The following is a 22593-nucleotide window of genomic DNA, read 5'->3' on the forward strand; positions in this document are numbered from 1 at the left end:
TAGAATAGAGGCAAAGCTGAACGACACAAGAGTGGAAAGTTTTGATAATCTTGGAAGCTTTTAAGAGACTGAAGATCAAAAGACGCCAGAGATGATGAGATTACTAGTAAGGTGGTCTGATATACTGGTAATAGTGTGATTGTGGGGTTAACCAGGGTTTGTAAAGGAATGATTGCGAGGAATGATTGTTGCATTGTGTAAAGTTATAGGTGATAGAGCTGACTTTAATGATCACAGGGGCATAATGTCACATAGTAAATCAGGTAAGAACATGAAAAGTACTCGAGAGGAAAAAATTTAATTGAAAAAGTTAAAGAGATGACTGGATAACTGATAGGAGAAGAACAGTGTGAATTTAGACACTGATATTTTCGGGTCAAGTGCTTGTTATGAAAGTTATGCGAGGTGTTTGGACGGGAATGGAAAAACTGTATGACGTATACATGGATCGAGGAAAATATATGAGAGAGTCAATATTCAGGGTGGTTAGAGGCTGCTGAGAATGACTGTCATAGTAAAAACGTTATCGAAATCACTTACAGTTTATACGAGGAAGTGTAAGTTGTGTTAGAATATACATTTAGTAGGTCTGAAACAAAGGTGGGTTATGTTTCTGTGGTTGTTCAGTATGTTCATGATTGGAATGATGTGAGAAGTCAGAGAAAGTACATACGGCAGATGTTGTTTTAATGACATAGGATAAGAAAAATGAGTCGCCCTAGTGGAGCGTGGAATAATTGAAATTTGATATTGTTCAGTGATGAATGAGATAGTGAAGAGAAACTTTAGACATTATTAAAAGAGCCTTGCGAGTGTTTGCAAAAGGAGTCCAAGAAAGATACTTGACTTTGAGAACATTCAGTGTGTTTCGCTTAGGGAAGTTTGGCGTTGCCAGCAAACTCGGATAGCTTGCGTCTTGGATCTTGGTTCCTTAGAGCATACAAGAAGGTTACTCGAGTTGTTTTCAAGATGATCGGTCTCTGATTTCTGTTGCTACTGCTGTTGTTTGGTAAGGTTATATCGTTTTATTTCTTCTTGTTTTGTGTTATTTGTTTTCATTGGAATTTTTTTAACAAGTCAAGCAGATCAAATACGACCTCTCTCTCTCTCTCCCTCTCTCTCTCTCTCTCTCTCTCTCTCTCTCTCTCTCTCTCTCTCTCTCTCTCTCTCTCTCTCTCTCTCTCTCTCTGTGAGACATCGTAACAGTGAATGTCATGGTTTATGTTGAGAAAGCGGGATTACACGCCGAAGGAGAAGGCGGAAGGACTTGTGACGATAGGAGTGGTAAAAATCGATCTTCAAGTATCCGCCCTGGAACTTGTATGGTCGTCTAGCCAAATACCTAGTGCCACCCACAGGCCTCCGTGGGGATATGGGTGGAGGAAGAGGAGAAGGAGGAGGAGGTATTGAAAGAAATGAGAGTTGCCACCCTGAAAGGGAAGTGAATGGTCGAGGGAAAAAGGTTGAAATTTTATCAAGCGAAAGAAGACAGTTTATGTTACCAAGATTTTATATCTGTTACTTAGTGTCCTACTTCCTCGGTTCTCAGTATTGGTATGAACTGGGAAAAGGAGATGGTTTGACCCATCTTGAAATCAAGTACTGTATTTGTATTATGGTTTATTTCTTCTTTCTTCCCTGCGTCCTCAGTGCTTTGTCTCTGGCTAAAAAGTATTGTATGAATATTTTGATAAAGAAATCAAGATTCAATTTGCCATATCGGTAACTGCACATCGAAATTGATGCCACCAATTTGAGCATTAGAGGGTTCACAAACAGCTTCGAGATTGTCTCGTTTCCTCTTCCGTATGAGTATTGCTGTAACAGTAAAATTTGATGTCTCGAGAATGTTTGTGAATCTGGGACTGAACCTCGAAATTGTGGTTTCATTATATTTACCACGATAACGTGAGTTGTTCATTGTTTTTTTCGACATGCAAAGAGACGATAGGAAACTTTGCTACTTCGCATAGATGAGTGATTAACGAGTAAGCATCATCACCAGATAATTGAGGGTTTCGGGTTCCTCAGTGATCCATGTAACCTTTATTGCAGACATTCAAGTACAACTTTATTTTCACGTTGCAGTTACTTTTCCTCCTCTCCTTTTTCCTTTATTGTACCTCAGGCAGGTGAATAATTAGTCATCATGAAACTGAATAACACGGTACCACCATGCCACCCCATCTCGAAAAAGTGTGTCATCTTGGGTAAATGAACATCTACTACAGAGGGCATTATAATGAAACACGCACGGCTAAATTTTGTTTTTTCGAAATAAGGAAGCTGTGTTCAGGTTTGAGCTAAGGAGCGGCAAAGATCGGAGAGAGAGAGAGAGAGAGAGAGAGAGAGAGAGAGAGAGAGAGAGAGAGAGAGAGAGAGAGTTGTATAGTATAGTAAGGCAAAGGAAACACCCCACGAGAGTTTTGAATGACATGTTGAATGTATCTTGGTGCAAGAGGATCGCCAGTAAGAAAACTGATGGAGACTTACACAAGGTAGACACATGATGTTCGAGGAATCTTTTGATGGTAAACCAAATTTGTATTCCAAGAATTGAAACTATATTGGGTGTACACTTTCAAACCCTTCGATCATTAGGAGCCTATTTTACGAGTCTTTCTTCTCCATTTATCACGTTATTCATAATTATCTTACAGTTAGAATGTTTTCTTTTCCGAGGGATAGCATTTATTTACGTTGGATGACGGATGGTTTGTACCTCATGAGGTGATTTATTCATCTGCAATGTTATTTTCTTGTCAGATTGGGTTGAATTTAGATTAAAGTACGTAAATGCAGGCCTTTGGTTCATTTTCCCTTTAATCTGACTTCTTATCCGACACAGTGTGTTGCATATTCAGTGTCTTTTCAATGTTAGCGTAATTCCCTGACTAAGTATGTAGCATACTTAATGCCATTTCATTTTAGCAGCATTCATAAGTTTTAACGTTGGTGTGTCTCTTGAAGAGTTGGAATACACCAAAAGGATCATTGGAAACTTCGATCGGGGTTAAGATTGTCCAAAATGTGTGGTAGAAAAGGCCTGAAATAACTGTACAGCTGTGCCTAGAAACATTAATTATTATTATTGAGACTTTCTCATGATATGTTGTGACATATTAATTGTCTTTTACATGGAGAATATCTCGGTGCGATGTAAATAAGGTTTTGAAGTGTTTTTATATAATAACTATTCGTTTTTGTGATTCGTTGTAATGCGACAATTTTGCAGTGAATATTTCGTAGCAGTTTGTTTATCAGTTCCCTGTAACGAGGTTTTACAAATCTAGAACTGAATGTCAAATTGCATTCACCTGTTAAGATTACTAAAACTGAGCACGTTAAAATTATAACATTATATTGGGATATGCATCGTATATTATATAATATATGAGGTCGATATTTTAAAAGAAATCTTTTCTTAGGTTTTGCGGAAGAGGTGTTCGACTTGAAGCTAGTCACTTAACCAGCATTTTTTTCAAACGTTGGGAAGTGGAACCACCTCAAAATCTCTCTCTCTCTCTCTCTCTCTGGAAGACGTTCTTCTTTTGCATGTTACACACAAACCTTTCATATCAAAACCTTCTGTCTTTTGCATTCGCTTCACCCAGAAATGAAAGGTAGGTGGTTCAGCCATCATTTTATGCATCCGAAGTTTTGATCAAATGTATACTTTTATTAATGTTGAATATTTTCATTATTGCCTCGTCTATAGTTTCTTAATAACGTTAAATGTGCGTGGGTTCTTAGTCGAGTGTGTTTATCTTGTATTTAGGTCTGTACTGAATATTATGCACTTCATTTCTATAGAAAAAAAAACCGGGGTCTCTGAGTAACTAATCTCTAATTCAGTATTAAGGGTTTTTGTATTTCAGGTATATTTAAAAGTGTTTTTTCTATTATCAAAAGATTTATCACTATTACTCAGCTTCTTGTGCTATAATTTTTTGTCCCTTGTGTGAGTTGCTGGGTAAACGAAAATTATAGTAAGTATTCCTCAGATCAATTCTTTCATAAAACTTAATTAGTCCTTTGCCCGTTTGGTATATTGCTTTTCTATGGACGATACAGCTTTTCGACAGTCGTGCCTGAAAGACACTGTCAAAGTCCTCGCCATGACCTTTTCAGTAACCCACACCCCCACCCCACCCCTACCATAAGATGATTTTGGCGCCCTTTTCGGATGTTGCTTCAACCGTCTTCGTTTTTCCTCTTTCCACCGCGAAGATACGGAGTCTTTATGCTAATAGCATTTTCCTTGTTCCTTCCACCAGAGAAAAAAATCGCTTCTTTGGGGTTGGGTAATGTTTTTGTTCGCACCGTTTCTCATATCTCATTCAGACCTTTCCTAGGTTGCGTCGTCTTATAAGAAACAATGTGATTATAAAGAAAATGCCTATGTACCATATATTACTTTTTAACATGCAGCATTATTTTTATTATATTATGAAAAACGATGTATTCACATTCACTTCACAAACACATCATATGCGGCGACGTTGGTGAATTATGAGGCTTGGTTGACTTTGAATAAATACAGTTTAAAGAGAGAGAGAGAGAGAGAGAGAGAGAGAGAGAGAGAGAGAGAGAGAGAGAGAGAGAGAGTCTTTTCCTTTTATCAGCGCCTCAGTGGCGTGATCGGTATGGTATTGGCCTGCCACCGAGGCGAGTTCGATTCTCGGGCGTTCCACTGAGGTGTTAGAGATGTGTATTTTTGGTGATAGAAGTTCACTCTCGACGTGGTTGGGAAGTCACGTAAAGCCGTTGGTCCCGTTGCTGAATAATCACTGGTTCCATGCAACGTAAAAACAATATACAAACAAACAAAACAAATTATTCTCCAGGCAACAAGAGGATCACAGGAGAATATTTTCATGAAAAATACTCTCTGAAATAGGAACCATGACCACATGTTTTCTCTCGTATTTGAGGCACCTGTACCTGTGGTATAAAAGCAGAAAGGTTTTGTTAAGACGTGTTACTTGTGGACGAATACAATAAATTTATAATTTATTTTTTATTTTATATATGTAAGAAAACGATTTAATTTGTAAAAATTCATCCAGCTTGCTATTCAAAAAGGTTTTAAAAGGCATTTTACTTTGTGGAATAAGCTTCAACTTATGGTGATTAACGCTAAACGAAACCGAAAGTTATTTAATTTTCAACTGTAAAGTTAATTGAGATTCAGAGAAGGCCACAGAATTTTTCCGCTAGTATCAGTAAAAGCTTTAGTGGAACGTTCATGTTGAGTGCATTGTTATCCCGACGACAGAAAGATAGATCTTAACCTGGTACACGGAATTGGTCAAGGAAGAGAAGGAGGAGGAATATATTGAAGATGGATTAACGAAGACTGATGGGCATTTGGAAAGTGCGTCTGTAAAAGGAAAATGGAAATTTCAAATGGAAAATGACGTCAAGATGAGAATCTCAAATAAGAAAATAGGAACTTAAAATATTCAAGATCTGAAGACAATAGTGATGAGGAAAACTGGAAAAAATTTAGAGACCAGAAAAGGAAAAAGTTGAAATCTTCCTAATTTTACGACTTCAATCTCTCAAATGGTTGTTTAAATGTGAATGGATTAAATAACGTAAGTAAACAAATGAAGCTGTTAACCTCTTCCAGGTATTATGATTTAGATATTTTGTTATTACAATAACATAATGTGACGGATTTAAAGGCTCTTGAGTTTTTTTCACAAATTATTACCATGTTTTGTTAAACATTGTAATTATCTTAAAGGAGGTACAGCAGTTTGTGTAAATAAGTTTAAATCTTTTTCTGTCATTAGCAGGGAAATGGATACGGAGGGACAGATAATAAGAGCTAAAATATCTTGTATAAATCATGAAATTCCTGTTTTGAAGAATTATGCTCCTTCAAGTACAGATAAAAAGAAAGAAAGAGAAGAACTTTTTTAACAATATAATCTTATATTATTTTCGTAAAAATGTTCAAAATGTAGTTTTCGGAGGGGAATTTAATTTTGTTACATCTAACGGAGATGTTAGTACGGGGAAGATAATTTAGTGTCAAAATCATTGAAGACCTTCATAAAAAATGTTGGATTAAAAGATGTAACTTCCACTTGTAAAGGTATTCCAAAATATACCTACATTAGAAAATGCTATGGTTCTAGGATAGATCGCCTATATACTAAACAGCGACTCCATAATATGATAAGTACTAATTCAGTGCCTGTGACCTTCTCTAATCATTGTATGGTCATTGCTAAACACAGGATAGGCGATGATATAAAAAGATTTTGGAAATTGAATGCGTCTTTACTGGAGACAGAAGGGATAGGTGAAAACTGAATGTTTTTGGAGTCCTTTAAAACTTAAAAAAAAGACAGTTTCAAAAATTTAATTGAATGTTGTGAATCTGCTAAAAAGGAATGTAAAAGTTCATTAAAGTTGCCACGAGGGTATCAAATGAAAAATATGGCTTACTATATTTATTGCAATATCGATTAAAATATCTATATGGCATATGTAATGCTGGGAATGATAAATATGATGAAATTTATGCTCTTAAAAGTAAAATAAACTCTCTTCATAATGAAGTTTCTGAAGGAGTTGAAATAAGAGCAAAATTAAAAGATCAAGTGGGAGTGGAAAAATTGTCATTGCACTTGCTTGGTAAAGAGAAAAAGCATAAAAGCAATTACCTGGTAAATGAGATAAAAGGTAAAAGTGGAAATATGCTAACAGATACAAAGGCTGTTCCTCTGTTTCTTAAAGATCATTTTACAGTAATGTATGAATTTATTGAGGGAAATCACGAAGACAATGAACTTTTAGGGGAGGAATTTGATATAAAAGAATTATGGGAATCATTGAATAAAATGAATAAAGGAAAATCACCTGGTAGTGATGGATTAACTGTGGAGTTTTATAAAAGATTTTGGTATATTATCAAAAGCGATTTTTCCCAGGTAACAAAATGTATGCTGAATGAAAGAAATTTATCGGGATCACAAAATTTAGGAATAATAAAACTATGTCCAAAAAGTGGAAATTTGGAACTGGTTGAAAATTGGAGACCAATCACTCTGTTAAATGTTGACTATAAAATTCTAGCTAAAACTGTGGCAAATCGTTTGAAACTTGTAATTGGAAAAAATCATATCACCTGAACAATATTGTGGCATTCCAAACAGATCAATAATTTACTGCGATAATACAATAAGAGACATAGTAAATTATGTAAGAGAAAATAATTTGAATGTAGGAATGTTTAACATGGACTGGTCCAAAGCTTTTGATAGGGTGAACTTGCCATTTGTTTTTAGAATTATGGAAAAGTTTGGATTTTCAGAGAAATTTATTTCATGGTTAAACATATTATATAAAGATGTAAAAGTATGATAGGTGTGAATGGACTATTTACAGGCGCCTTTAACGTAAGATGGTCGGTTAGATAAGGTTGCCCACTATCAATGTTATTGTGTCATTTTCCAAGAACCACTGTACCTATCATTAAAAACCAATAAAAAAATTTTACCTCCTACATTACCAAACAATAAAATTGTACCTCATACATTACCAAACAATGACAAAAGTACTGGGATTAGCTGGTGATATAACGTTAATTTTTGCAGACGGTGGTTCATTAATAGAGATTCACTATAAAATAAAGAAATTTGAAGCAGTAACTGGCTCATTATTAAATAAAGAAAAATCTGTCATGGTAAGGCAGAAGAGACTGGAAGATAGCTTGTTTCAAAGTTGTGGACTGTATTTACCTCAGTAATTCGTATGCGGAAACATGTGAAATAAATGAGAAAAAAAATTTAAAAGGCAGTTAACATGTTGTGTAAAAGGTATTTAACACTTTACCAGAAAGCATCAATAATCAACTCTGATATTGTCCAAACTGTGGTATGTAGCTCACAAACTTCCGTTAAGTTAAAAACAAGCTCAAAAGGTGAATGCAGTTATTTTCAGGTATATATAGTGTGGTATGTATCGACCTATAAAACAAAGTACCATACATTTGTCAAAGTTACAAGGAGGTTTAGGAATAGTAAGTAATGAGAAAAAGCCTGGATCAATATTCAGTGTAACTTGTTTAAAAAGTATAATAAACAGTAACGGGTTAACCAGGTATTATTATTCTGTAAGACTGAATGTCATGATACAAGTAGATAATTTATCAGAAATAGCATATATATATCCCTGAATATTATTCTTTGGCAGTAGATTATATTAGGAAGGCATATCACAACAAATTCTTTCCAAATATAAATAACAGAGAAATATATTCCATCATTTGGAGGAAAGAAATAATTATCACACACGTAAATGGAAAAATATTCGGGGAAATATTAATAGTACATACATCAAAGCAGAGGAAAGGGAATTTGTGTTAAGGTATATTCATGATTTTAGTACCCAGGGAGGTGAAGGAGACGTCAATTCTTCAAACAGGGGCTTTATTAATTAAAACATACACGGGAGCAATACCAAAGCTCGAGTCTCAAAGACATCAAGGTTACGAGGGAACAAGCAATAAGGATTGTCATCTGTTATTCCCCCGCCCTCCTTTTTTGTTTTACTTCGTTAAACAAACAGAGATCTATACAGAAATTGCTGATTATAATAAAATGGATAAAATATAGCAACTGATATAAAATCCTTATCAAGCTAAAACTAAACGTACATGATATGAATATAAACAATAGCATTTCATAATAAAAGAACTATAATAGTCTACATTACATACAATATTCCATTGCATACATATCTAAGAATTGCAAAAGAAATAACACATATATTTAAAACCTGTTTCCCTTCTCTTTAATTTTAACATTTTCTAGCCTGAACTCATCGTTTTTAAAATGAACAAGATTGTCTTCATTTAAAGCCATTCTAAGTCTTCCCCTAACTAAGACATCCACCATGTCATCACTATTTTCCTTTGTTAATATGTCTGCTATCATGTCTTTAGTATTCAGCCAACTATATGATTCTACTTCTTTATGAATTAGTTTCTCCTTCAAGTCTGCCACTGCGTTTCTTAACAATCTTCTTTCTACCTGTTTTGATGAAGCTATACTTTCCAGCGTTAGTCTGCTGTCCGTGAACAGTTTTACTGAGATTTTTCCTCCTTTTTCTCCAAACATAAGTTGTTCAACACTTTTTGCTAAAATCCATACACTTCTCCCTTCCATCTTTTCCACCGTAGCGGGACCAAACCGTTGTTTTCCATCTTTGTGCTGGTAAAATACTTTCTCCCCAGGTGTATATAGATAATCATTAAAAGACGCATTTCTTGAGTTTAAGGCAATTTCCAACTTTTCACCATACTCAATTTCTCTATACTTCTTATTCACTTCTTTTTTATTTTCATTATGTCTTCTGACTGCTTCTGACTCCGAGATTAAAGATTCGGTTTCTACATTTCCACTTGTTATACCAGGAACTACTACAGCTCTCTTAGTGAGTAACTGTAATGGGGCATATCCTTTCAGAGTTATATTAGTATTATGACACCAGGCCGCTTTTGAAACTGCTTCATCTAATGTAATTCTATCATTCTCCTCCATCACTTTCTTCACAGTTAGATCAGCGCTGTAATGATTTCGTTCGTTCAAACCATTACTCCAAGGGGAATATGTTGGCCCAAACCTGATCGTAATTCCCATTGCAGAAGCCAAACTTTCCATTTCCTTATTTTGAAATTCTGATCCATTGATTGTCTGCCCAAAATCCCTCAGTAGGATATCCGTATTTCTCGCACCAGTTCTGGGTGATGGCATGCAAAACAGTGACAGCTTCTTTGTTCTTGAGCACAACTCCACTTATTAATTTTGTGAAGGCGTCTACCATCCACAGAATGTTATCCTCCTTCACTTGCTTTAGGTCAACTGTGACCTTTTGATTAAATTCCGTCACTGTTGGGATGGCAACTTTTGGTATACCTATGATTTTTTATACCTTTGGCAGGGTATACATTCATTAACAACTTTCTTAATAATCTTTTTGGTTCGGTTGGTTACCTCCTGCCAATGTGAACAAATGGAGGAGTTTATTTTCTCCCTTATGGCCAGATACCAGATGTACCCTTTTTACTCTTTTATACTCTGATATCTCTTTATTGCTTTCCAGTTTCTTGACAAACATTGCAATCTCTTCTTCGCTACATTCTTTATTGGTTTCTAAGACAACAGCAAGATGGTTACCTTTAGTGGTTATCAAATCTATTTCTAGGTTTGGAACCAAGCTTCTGATAACTAGTTTTTCCTCTCCTCTCTCATAATCCTGAGAGGCACTCCATTTCTGGAGTTGTTGTTTAGAACACAAAAAAGGGAAATTAGCTTCAATAGCATAAATTTGCATTCGTAGTCTACTGAACTCTGTTCCATTTTTCTTTCCTTTAATTATCAGTGGAACTTAAAACATTTTGTGGCATTCATAAACTTTGCTTGGTCCAAATTTGAACTTTTTCTTTTCTATTCTTTTAACATTAACTTGCCCTTTTCCAAATTGATTTTTCTTCAGATATTCTTCTATCCATTTAATTCCTGCCACATTTTTGGGTGCACCATTGTCAATAATCATCTCAGTTTCATCTATTTCATCCGTAAAGTAAATTTCAGGTATTTCTACTTTTCCTCTCTCATCTTCAACACTCACAAATCTGATGTTACTTAATTTATTCAGACAGCATTCATTTCTACACCTTTTCTCTCTCGATTCCGATCTGAGCCTCCTGCCGCCCTCCATCGGACGATTTTCCCGATTCCTTTCAAACTCTTCAGGATCTTCACTTCTCCTTTCCGAAGGTTCTCTTCTTTTAAAGGAGTCTATTCTGTTTCGGTTTCTATCTCCTGATCGAGAGTAATGTCTTCTAATCTGATATCGGCTTCCTGACTCTCTCATGTTTTGGCTTCTGTCTCTCGGGTCTTTGGTTTTCTATCTTTAGTTCCTTGAACTCCTTTTTACATATTTCGTTTGTCACTTTATCTTCTACATTTTTTAGTTGTTTCATAATTGAAATTGTTTCTGTTGTTTCTAATTTAGACTTATCTAAAAACATAACTGTAGTCCATAACTTCCACTGTGATCCGAAGTTTGCTCTATCCATTTTCACTTAAAGATTCTCAAATCTATTCAGATACTCTTCACCTGTTTCTTTATCTTTCTGTTCAAATTTTTGTATTTCAGAAACCAATTCAGACATTTTTTCCAAGATTGTTTTTTCAGATTTACATTTTAGCAAGTTTATCACGTCTTCAATGATAGTTACACTGTTAGTGTTTACTTTTTCTATAACGTCTCTTGACACAAATTCTGATAATCCTCCAATCTCTTTGTCTGTCTTTAAACTCCACTAATTCGAAAAAATTTTGAATTGGAGGAATGGTTGTCTGTGCATCCCAAAGCCTTAGTTAATGGCAATAACTTTCAAAATCCTGGCCCTTAGTCCAAATTGGAGCTTTCCGATTTTTAACTAAATTAACATGGTTATTTCCACTTCCAACTTGGTTTATCTCAAAATTCTTTTTCAATGATTTTCAATAATTTGTCTAGTCTTTCATCCATATCACTCTTTTCATACGTTATCCTGTTTGTTTCTCTACCGAAATCCCACTTTTTGTGAAAGTTTTTCTGATGCGAAATATTGGTTGCTCTGTTTTTAAATAGTTTATTGCACTGTCCACAAATTCTAGCCTCATACCTTTGATCTAACTGGTTTTTTGCTGCCTCAAAAAGTTCATTTGTTTCTAGCCACCGTTTTACCTGTTCCACTTTACCTAAATTCAACTCATTATTTTCACACTTGCTCTCATCTCCATTTTCTTTATGTCCCAATACCGGACCTATACACTTATGACAAATTTTGAAAATAAAATTTCCAGCATTGTCTATGGTTCCAAAGTTAGCCAGTCGGGTCAACTGGTTCATAAGCTCACTTTCATCTTCAATGTATCCTGGTAAGGAAACTGCAGAGTATTCTGAAGACGCCATCTTTCCTCGTGAGGGAAAAAAATATATATAAACAGTTTCCGATTATAACTGCGTCTCGCTTTATTGCAGATAGTAACATCCGGGTTCAAGGTTTCTTCCAGAAGATCTCCAAGCACTCACAAACACTCAAAACAGCAAAAAGATTAAGCTTCTGTGAAGACTCATAATTACCACTCTTCGACTCGCACAACTTCAGGTTCAGGTCGTCTGCCTCACCATGTATCAACAGTTCAGCATCATCACAACAAATTTGTTTTCTTCATCTATCCATGATATCTGCTCCCCGAAGCACTCTGGTCGAAAGAACCAATACGCCCTTTCCAGTTCATAAGCCGAAATCCATTGGTTTTCCTTCTCACAGACGGCTTCACATTGCGGCAACTTACACAGAACTTCCGCATTGCTCCCCCTCCCCGATGTTCGGGAACTTTTAGCTGCTCTTAATTTTCTTTTATCTTACGTAGTAAAATTCAATCTCCAAGACGATCGCCGCAGTCCCTCAAACCACGCTCTGCTACCATTTAGTACCCAGGGAGGTGAAGGAGACGTCAGTTCTTCAAACAGGGGCTTTATTAATTAAAACATACACGGGAGCAATACCAAAGCTCGAGTCTCAAAGACATCAAGGTTACGAGGGAACAAGCAATAAGGATTGTTATCTCAAGGCACCAAGGCTACGAGGGAACAAGCAATAAGGATTGTTATCTGTTAATGATTCACTAGTAACAAAATAAAGGCACCATATGTTGAAGTTAAAAGAAGATTCAAAATGTGACTAATGTGGTGAAACTGAGTATCAAATGCATATATTTTTTTCTGTAGAGAAAAGGAAAATATAGTAAAATGGTTTAATTCTGCTCTAAGGAAATGAATATAGTTTCTTGAAATTATTATTCTATGATATAGCAGAAAAATCAATTGTTGATAAAAACACTACAATATTATTGATCACCGGCTATTTGTATTGTTTGTGGATGTGATCGAAGTTTATATTTATATTTTTGTATTAACCGAATTGTTCAAATAATGAAAATGATTGAAATGTAATATTTTTATAATAAAAGATACAAAAACAGTGGAACGCTCTTTAGAACTAAGTCTCCTTTAAAAAAAATAATCTTTAATAGGAAAATTTTGGTTTCATCACTGTTAAGTGGAAACCGATACACCTCTTTTTTTATTCATTTCCTTTGCTGGTTGTGGTCTCCTTTAAAACTTGCTATATTACTTGATTGAGGTAATTGTTTAATTAGTGGAGCTTGAAAATGCATATTACATTGAAGAGCCCTTGTGAGGATGAGAGAGTGTTCAAGATTCGTAAAGATTTATCGAAGAATTTGATGTTCATCGTCGGATTAAGTCATCAACAATAGTTTGTGTTGTAAAAGTACCTTTTGTTCATTTTTTCAGATTTGTTCTTTAATATTTGGGTGTATAGTTTTCTGAAAAAAAAAATATTTTCAAGTCATCCAAGTAAATGTTAATTGTTCAAATTGTAATTAAAACTTATGCAAATGAGACCTTAGTATGGCAGGATCGGCAGTGACTGGCGTACTTTTGTATAGGAAATACAAATTCTGTAAGAATTCCTTTAGTAATGTGTCATGTGGATCTGTCGTGATGCCATTTCCATATCAATTAATTCGTCTATTAATCTCACGTATGTTTCTTTTTCAGGTATGTCCCCAATATTGATTTTGTGCGGTGGACTTGTGCAAGGTGAGAAACTTGTATTTTTTGACTCAGGAGTCAGGACATAATCCCTTATTCAGAAGTGATGGAGATTGCCAGTATACTTCTTTCATGTCAAGCTTTTGAAATGGTTAGGTGATTTCTTAACACTTGTTTCATGACGACTTGACACCGATACCTTGTTCCAAATCCTTTGGAAAGTGGATTCGGTTAGATTCTTCGATTGCGACTTCATTCTCGGTTTGAGGATTGTGTTGCCGCTGTCCGTTTAAATTTGTCCCACGGAACTGGAGGAGAGGCCTGGATTTATATCATATTTTGCCTTCATATATGCCAGTTGGTTAACTTTTTAATATTTGCAGTCTTTAGCAGAAGTCCAACTTATGGGTTATTGCTCAGTACTCAGCCTTACATGATTCTCTTCTTTGATAATATGTCATTTATGGTAGTGCGAGTAAGGTTTTGTTGATGATCTGAAAACCGTTGAAATATCGAAAAAATGTTACAATAGCCATAAACTTCAAGGCCTTTGTGTATTGTCTTGAGATAGTTACATTCATAGCTGGCTTACTTTTGATGTTAACTTTGTAGGTTTGAAAATGATCGCGTTTACTTTTAACATAATTCTCAGCCAAGTGAGAACTATTGACGTAGGTTTAGAGTGTAATGAAAATTATCTGAATTTTAACGTTTTTAGAACCAAATCTTTTCATGTGTTCCGTAGCCTTTTTTAAAAGATCATGGTTTCGTTTGCTAGCAATAGGTGACCTTATATGTACTAAATGAACCATTTAGCAAATGGATGCTAATAATTGTTGACATTGGGTTTTAAACAGTTAAATTAGAAGGCGTGACATTCACCCCAATTAGATTTTTGAAGTCTGAGGTTGCGTAATTCCACCGCGCGAGTTGATGATATAACGATAAGTATAATTAACGAATGAATTGAAGCTATAAGTGTTTGCCTTTGAACCTAATGACATGGAATGTGTGATCTGGAAATATTTATTTATTGTGCTTGCAATGCAAAACATGAATAATGTGTTAAATAGCTTAGTAATTGTTTTTGTATTTTTAATTACCGCGTCTTTTGCGTTACTGAAGCATATTCCTTTGCCTTTAGCAGATTGAGGTCCTTCGTCGGAGATGATATAATTGTTGGTATTCTCTTACTCATATATTTGTATATGTGACGCTGCATCTCTTTTTGAAGTTAGCATTAATGAACCAAACAAAAACTTCTTTCAGTTTTCTTCTGAAGATTGAAAAAGAAACCCACAAAATCACTTTGTAACTTGTTTACTTCTAAGTATTTACATTTAGTTTTACTACGCACTTGAGTACTTTCAGGCCCTATCTGTGGCCCATTTTCAAGAGATGTTTGGGATGTTAGCCTGGGTCAAGGCCCAGCAGTCTTCTGGAACTTCTCGTTGAGCTGTCATTTATGTGATGGCTGTTCTGGTTTCCTTGAGAGTTGCCAATCCCCTCTTGTCGCTCTGATATCCTGAGCTGATGGTCAATGGGATTAATCCTTTCTTAGGGCAATGAGAACGTGTGACCCCTGCAAGATAGAACAAGAAATAAATTTCATCGGTAAAAGCTTCGATGCATTAGCATGCCCGGAATGGTTCAGAAAAAGGGCACTCAACAAAGCTAGAAATTTTTTTTACAGAGCAAATGTAGAGAGTACATGGAATAAAGAAAACAAGAAAATAGTTGCCCTCCCTTTTATGCCTAAAATTAAACAAATCGCTTAAAAAATGAAAGAAAGTAAATATAAATTTGTATATAAATTTGATAATACCGTAAAAAACAAAGTATGTAAAAATAAATTGGAAGGAGAAGACAGTAATACAGATGATGTAGCGGGGGTATACATAATCAATTGCAACAATTGTGGAGACAGATATGTGTGGGAATCAGGTAGGCGAATAAGGACTAGGATCCAAGAACATAGAAGGGCAGTACAACTTAACTCTCAGCAGAGTGCTATAGCTAGGCATTGTTGGGAAAATGACCATAGGATGGATTTAAAAAACAGTAAGCTTATATACAAAAGTAACAAAATTAGTCACAGGAGGGTAGTGGAAGGTGCACTCATCAGAGAGATTAAAGTAATAGAAGGAAACAAAGGTTTTACCTCAGAAGATCCCATAAGCCGAGCTTTGATATTAAAAGAAGCTAAGATTGACCCTGCTGACCTGGAGATTAGGTTTCCTGCCCAACAGACTTTTGGTGACCACACCCTTACCTCAAGGATTAATCCCATTGACCATCAGCTCAGGATATCAGAGCGACAAGAGGGGATTGGCAACTCTCAAGGAAACCAGAACAGCCATCACATAAATGACAGCTAAACGAGAAGAAGTTCCAGAAGACTGCTGGGCCTTGACCCAGGCTAACATCCCAAACATCTCTTGAAAATGGGCCACAGATAGGGCCTGAAAGTACTCGAGTGTGTAGTAAAACTAAATGTAAATACTTAGAAGTAAATAAGTTACAACGTGATTTTGTGGGTTTCTTTTTCAATCTTCAGTTAGCATTAATGTTAAGAGACAGCAAATTGAGATATGACGGTGTAAAAATAAAAATGTTGGGGGAAATTTAGTTCTATATGAAATTCTACCATATTTTTGTATTTCAAAGAAAATCCCCGAGTTTGAAAAAAAAATTGCTGTATTTATGGAAATGTAGGATTACATAAAGTAAGTAATTTTCTTAAGTTATGAAAAAACTGCGTTTAAACATAGTAAAGGAGAATCCAAATACTTAACGCAAAAGAGGCGATTGTAAAGAAATTGAAATAGTTTTAAAAATAAAAGGCACTTCAGAATGAAATATTGTAGATCTAATAGTTCTCGCATTTTTCTTAGTGCCTTCACATATTTTTAATTTATGCTAAATTACATAAGTACCTTAAAGAAAAAAGCTTTCATTATGAGTAAACTCCAGTCCACGTTGACAAAAACACGTATAAACAATATGGAAACGTTAAGGCAGAAGGTTGAACCGGTTTTGATAGTGGTTTTGAGATTTCCCTTTCTTAAAAAGTTTTCCTTTCTTAAAAAGGGCTTCTGTTTATGGGGGTATGACTTAGAGGACGAGGAAGTAGTGGCAACTACGTGTTGACCCACGAAAACGTTGTTAGAACAAACTCCCTTTTTTCTCCCCTTCCAGATTGATTGTATGATTATTTCACATCTTGCACATTTTTTATGCTGTCCCTTTATCTTTTTCGATGGTGTTCCAGTTTGACCAATATAAAAGTTGTCACAAGAATTACAAGGAATTTGATAAATGCATCATTTGATGTTATCGAGGAATTTATTATAAGTATGTTTCTTTGTTTTTTTGCTCTTAAATGCTACGTGAACTAAATAATGATTGAGTAGCTGGGAAAGAAATATCTTTGAAAATATGATTATATGTTAGTACTACAAGTAGCTTTTTTGTGCTGTGAGGTTCTTTTTCTAATTATACCTATTTCATTATCAATGTATTCAGTTCACCAAATACGTAATGCCCTTAAAAACAGGTGTGAAGTTATATCTTTTGATTATTGATTTGACCAGAATAAAAAAGGAACATTGATGGAAATATCGTTAGATTTCTGTGCAAACTCGATTTTAACCCATACCTACTTGTATGTATTATTCCATCCGAAAAGGTAGTAAATTTTATTAACAGTACTATTACATTTAATTTACCCAAGAAGTTATTTACATTTTGTTCCTTCTTCAGATACATATTATTTCATCAGAGTACCTGAAGCAGACTGCATCACGTGGAATGATTTTGTTTAATATTTCGCTTTCGAAAAAATCCGCATACAAATTTCTTGAAACTGTAAATAAAGGGTTAACCATAGCCATACTAAAAATTTGAGAGTAGCGAAATTCCTGTGGAAATTCAATGCACATTCTGTATCACATAATTTTAACAATTCTATTTGAGGAATAGAATTGGTGTCTGCTTTTCAAGGTATCAAATGAAAATTCAAGCAGATCGTCAATAGGTACCTCTGTGAATAATGATATGTCAAAAGTTGTAAGCCTGGGTTCACATCTACATTATTTGATTTATCTAACATATCAACATTGTTCCTCATCAGAAATGGAATATCAATTTCAAAAATATTCCCCGTCGACGTAGTAATTTTTATTAGATATCGCCATACAAATATCCAAGATGTGTTTCCAGGTTTCTGTTAAGGAGGATTTTAAGGGCGTTCGTAAGTGTAGTTGTCTTAACTAACGTAAACCTATGATTGTAATACAATAATAAGGACTTCATTCCCACTATCGTTAATATTTGACAAACTAATTATTTTCAACGTCTTTAACTGCGTCAAAGGTAGTTCCAGATTATATTTTATTTTGTAAATTATATGCAAAATGTTTGTGATTTCTGTAAGAAATCAAGTAAAGCTCTCGGTCGCGAAGTGAAAGCCAGCTACAGATGTAAGTGAGGTATTCATTGCGAAGATATTTTATACAAGTGAATTTTGAACATGTATAGGTTTTCTTTCATGGCGATAGATGTATATCTGCATTCGTTCGTTCATTTGCGTGTTTCCCTGTTCGGTGCATCAAACGAAGATTGCTTTCAGCCTTTGGTGTAGATGAGAATATTCTCATCAGTTATCTTCACATGGAGAATTTCGGAGGGAAATGGAATGCTTGCTGCAGAAGATTACTATCAGTTTTATTTCTGCTTTGCTATTCATTAGAAGCGCTGCACATCCCAGTATTATCAGTCCTTTCATAGTTGTTTTGACGAAATCTTATCGAAAACTTACACGTCACATTGCGGAGTGTTAGCCATGACAATCTCGAGGAGCGTCACTTGTCGTCCACAAAATCTGGATCGCATAAGTCCTTCAATCGTGGACTTCTCGTAGACGAAAACATATTTCCAAATGTACCCATTTTTCATTAACAATAGTATATGTACACTTTGAAACTTAAAAGTGGTTCTGAACATGGCATTGAATGTTATGAAATGTACCTTATACTTTGTTTTGACTTTTTTTGCATCAAATTTAGAACCCTCACCCTGTCTGTAGCATTCATGGTCCAGTGTAAGGTGATGTAACCAGGTACTCGGTAATGCATTGAAGAAAAAGATCAACACTTTAATCTCTCTCTCTCTCTCTCTCTCTCTCTTCTCTCTCTCTCTCTCTCTCTCTCTCTCTCTCTCTGATTTGTACTGTGGTGTCTTTGACTTATAGTTACTTGATGGATGGAGGAAATCAAACTTTCTGTGATGATTACTTGGGTCCGCTGATTGCAAGCCATTTGTTGGTCGGACGGTTCAGTCTCCTGGAACTGTTCCAGCTTTCTTATGGACATTATGGGGCACGTGGTAATTATTACTACACTAGAACTTGAGAAGAGAACGTACTATACGATTTTGGCAGTTATTTTCTTTTATTTTTTTATTTTTCCAGAATTTTGTCTTCTTGAAGAAAATACAGTTTTAATGTACTTCCTTTTCATCCTTGATATAATTACGATGACGTAGATTGTACATAATATGCTACAGAACATCATTTTTTCATTTAGAATGCTAATATTGTATTTGTTTTTGATGCAGTAGCATTTTAGTCATCTACTTTTTAATGTAGTATCTTTATATTTTTATTTTGACCATTGGTTGATATATATATATATTTTCGTTAAAATATTTTTTTCTAATTGACCTGTGAAATAAAAAAAAAATCGTGGCTTAGTGACCCTGGCAAATAACGCAAGATAAACTCGCAATCAGTTGCACTTGCTTACGTAAACTAATTCGAATAAGAATGAAGTAAGTTGTTTATTGCACTTTAGTCTTAAAAATCACCAGGCCATTAGGATGTTCCAAGAAATGCTCGTGCACAGTGTTGCATAAAAGAAGGGGTAGGTAAGTACAGTTTGTTGTTCTCTCTCGTGTTTAATATCTTTGGATTACTTTCATCTGCCTTTCCGAGAGCTTCTCATGTATAAATAATAATGGTTATTTAAAAAAAAAAAAGATTAGGAATCTTAAAATGTTATAAAATTATAAACATACGACATATTCACCTGAAACAATACTTACAAAACGCCAGGGTCTAGAGACTATTCTCTGGATTTTGACAAAACGCGACTTGACACATGGTGAAATTAATTAGGAAAAAAAAAAGAAAAAAAAAGTAGATTAGCTCTTTCTGGCATTAAAGAATGGATAGGAATCAGGATTAGGAAAAGATTATCTTTCGGCCAAAATGAACTTCCAATTCAAGTCGGAATCATGATATACGTATACTAAGACTGTCTCCTTTTCGCATTTATTATCGTAGATTTTTTTTTATTTTTTATTTAGCATACAAGAACGCTAGTGTATTTTCGGGTCTTCGGCACCGGTAAGTTTGCTTGTTTGTGTGATGAAATATAAAACTCACAGTCATGAACATGTTCACAGAATTAAACTAATCCTGCTAATTCCACAGAATTAAACTAATCCTGCTAATTCACATGTATTTAGGCACTCAAATATCTGTACACATCTACCAATGGTATTTTTTAAAGGATTAGAGCGTTATTAAAATACGAAGCCTAACATATTTTTAACGCTAATTTGTCCAGAAAATGTATGCAAGATTCAGAATATAGTCTTCACTACGTACATCGTATACATATAAAAGAGTATATTATAACACTACACTGTGCAGAAGTGCACATTGTTTTGTACTGTTAAAAATGATAGAGGAGGTATCTTAATGCTTATTAAGCTCATGCAGTCAAAATATCTAATTTTGTCAATCCCTACTTATTGACTTCATGTCCTTCATTATTCAAAATTTTCTGGCTCCAAAACAAAGAAGCGCCAAAGGGTTGTTTGGAGCTCAAACGGCCGATTGGGCAGCCCTAAAACGTCTGCCCCATCACGTTCCTTACCCACATGTAATTTCCCTTATCTACGTTCATGCCAAAATTTGTGTGAATAAATAATTTGAGTAAATATTCTGAATGAAACAGGATTAACAATGTTTGCTGTGTCCAAGATGTATTTATTTCAAGGCTGAAATTTTATGTTGATTTTTATAACCGAGTGAATTTTTCATTTACGTTTTGAAGAGGACTGGCTGTTCCATTTGTGTGTTCTGGAGAAAATGGTGTTCTTTTAGGCAGGAAAGCTCGTTATGGTACTTGATAAACTTCATACACCGCCTGCAGCTTCGATGCTGGAGAAGCTCCTGAGCAGAGAGCCGATGATGGGACATCATGAGGTTTTGGGGAATACTGCCTGCCCTTAACCCTTAACATTGCGGTGAAACTATGCACATGTGCCCGTGTATGGTCATGGACCTTGTGGCATTGCAGGGCCTAATTTAACTTAACTGGTACTCCTGTTGTGACATGACCTCATTTTTTTCCATCTCTGGACAAGAAACAACATTCAGTGAAGTAGGAAAAAAAAAAAAAAACACATGCCAGAGCAAATGATGCTAATAGTGGAAATTCGCAAATCAATCTCAATTTTTCTTTACTTAACAGTGACAGTCACATGAATGGGCCTGTGATCATTACGTAATCGGGAAAAGTTATTGGTAATCCAGAAGCGAATGTTCAGATAGGTAAGGCCGACTTCCTATAACGTCCTCAATTTCAGCCTGAGACTCCATTTCTCTTATGAAAATGAAATACTAACGAATATTAAAAACTATCGCATTAAACCAGATATTAGCCAAGATAATTTCAGATTTTCCCTTTGAACATATTCCATTACTCTCATATATATGTATATATATATTATATATAATATATAATAATATATAATCACGTTCTGGATTTTTACTTTGGGATTAAGGACCAAATTATTTACCTTAAAGGTTCATCACACCCATCCAGTACTGATAATACTGAAGATAACTTCATAAACACTAAAAAGGTCCTTGGGTTTTACCATTAGGATACATATATGACAATTACTAGACACTTGAGCAAATTGAGGAACAAAATAAAAGTACTCAAATCTAAAATTGAAGGTTTATTCACCGAAGAAGCCTACACCTGGAGATACGAACCTGTAAGAATCATAGTACAGAATGATAATACATTCAATAAATGGGTAGTATAATCGGCTAATCAGTTAATCATAACTGCATTACAAATCTTACATTAATATGCGTTTCCAAGGGAATGTTCTTGTAGAATAGGCGTAGGATGTCAATGGAATATTGACGAGATAAAGGGTTAAAGGTGCTCGTACGAAGCTATCGGGAGACGAGGTTACTACCAGAAGTATTAACTGTCCTGGCATGAAGATAGCTGTAGGGCGCAGTGTATGTCACGACAGGAAGACTTGCAAAGGACACGGTGTAAAAGAGTCACGACGAGAATCATCTGATACTCCAGCAACAGAAAATGACGAGGACGTGGACTTTCTGTTTCTTCTGACGAAGGACTGGCAGGAGTACGGGTTACTTGAGGAGTGATTACGTACTGCTTACTGCTGGTGAGGACACACCAACCCTCTCACTGACTGCCTTACGTCGGTCGCCTCCGATTTTACCTCGGTTTGGGAAGAAATAAGTAATCATGTTAACTGCCGCCGGCAAAGCACTCAACGACTAGTTCTCTTGTCTGAGAAGTTACAGTACCGTAATGCTTACAGGTCCCTTCTCCTGGTATATTTAAAAATAATAATTCTAAACTTATCATTTGGTGACAATACATATATATATATATATATATATATATATATATATATATATATATATATATATATATATATATTTTATTATTATTTTGTTAAAAATGATTCTGCTGCTTCAGCTATTAATCTTGTAAAGATCTTCTCTATCTTTCTGATGACGGCTTTCTCGTTGTTGCTTAGACTGGCGAGCAACGCACCAAAGGGCAAGGTAAAATCGGTTGAGTCATTTGATTT

The 22593-nt window shown here is 35.1% G+C and overlaps 1 long non-coding RNA gene across 1 annotated transcript; it reads right to left on the bottom strand.

Moving 5' to 3' along the window:
• Window positions 1-21675: 21675 nt before the first annotated feature.
• Window positions 21676-22177, bottom strand: LOC135212985 (uncharacterized). The gene is made up of 2 exons (XR_010314050.1): window positions 21821-22177; window positions 21676-21727 (listed from the first exon to the last, which is right to left on the bottom strand). It is a non-coding gene; the product is annotated as an uncharacterized LOC135212985 (long non-coding RNA).
• Window positions 22178-22593: the final 416 nt, after the last annotated feature.

Source organism: Macrobrachium nipponense, chromosome 19 (genome assembly GCF_015104395.2).
Source record: "Macrobrachium nipponense isolate FS-2020 chromosome 19, ASM1510439v2, whole genome shotgun sequence".
NCBI classification, from domain to species: Eukaryota; Metazoa; Arthropoda; class Malacostraca; order Decapoda; family Palaemonidae; genus Macrobrachium; species Macrobrachium nipponense.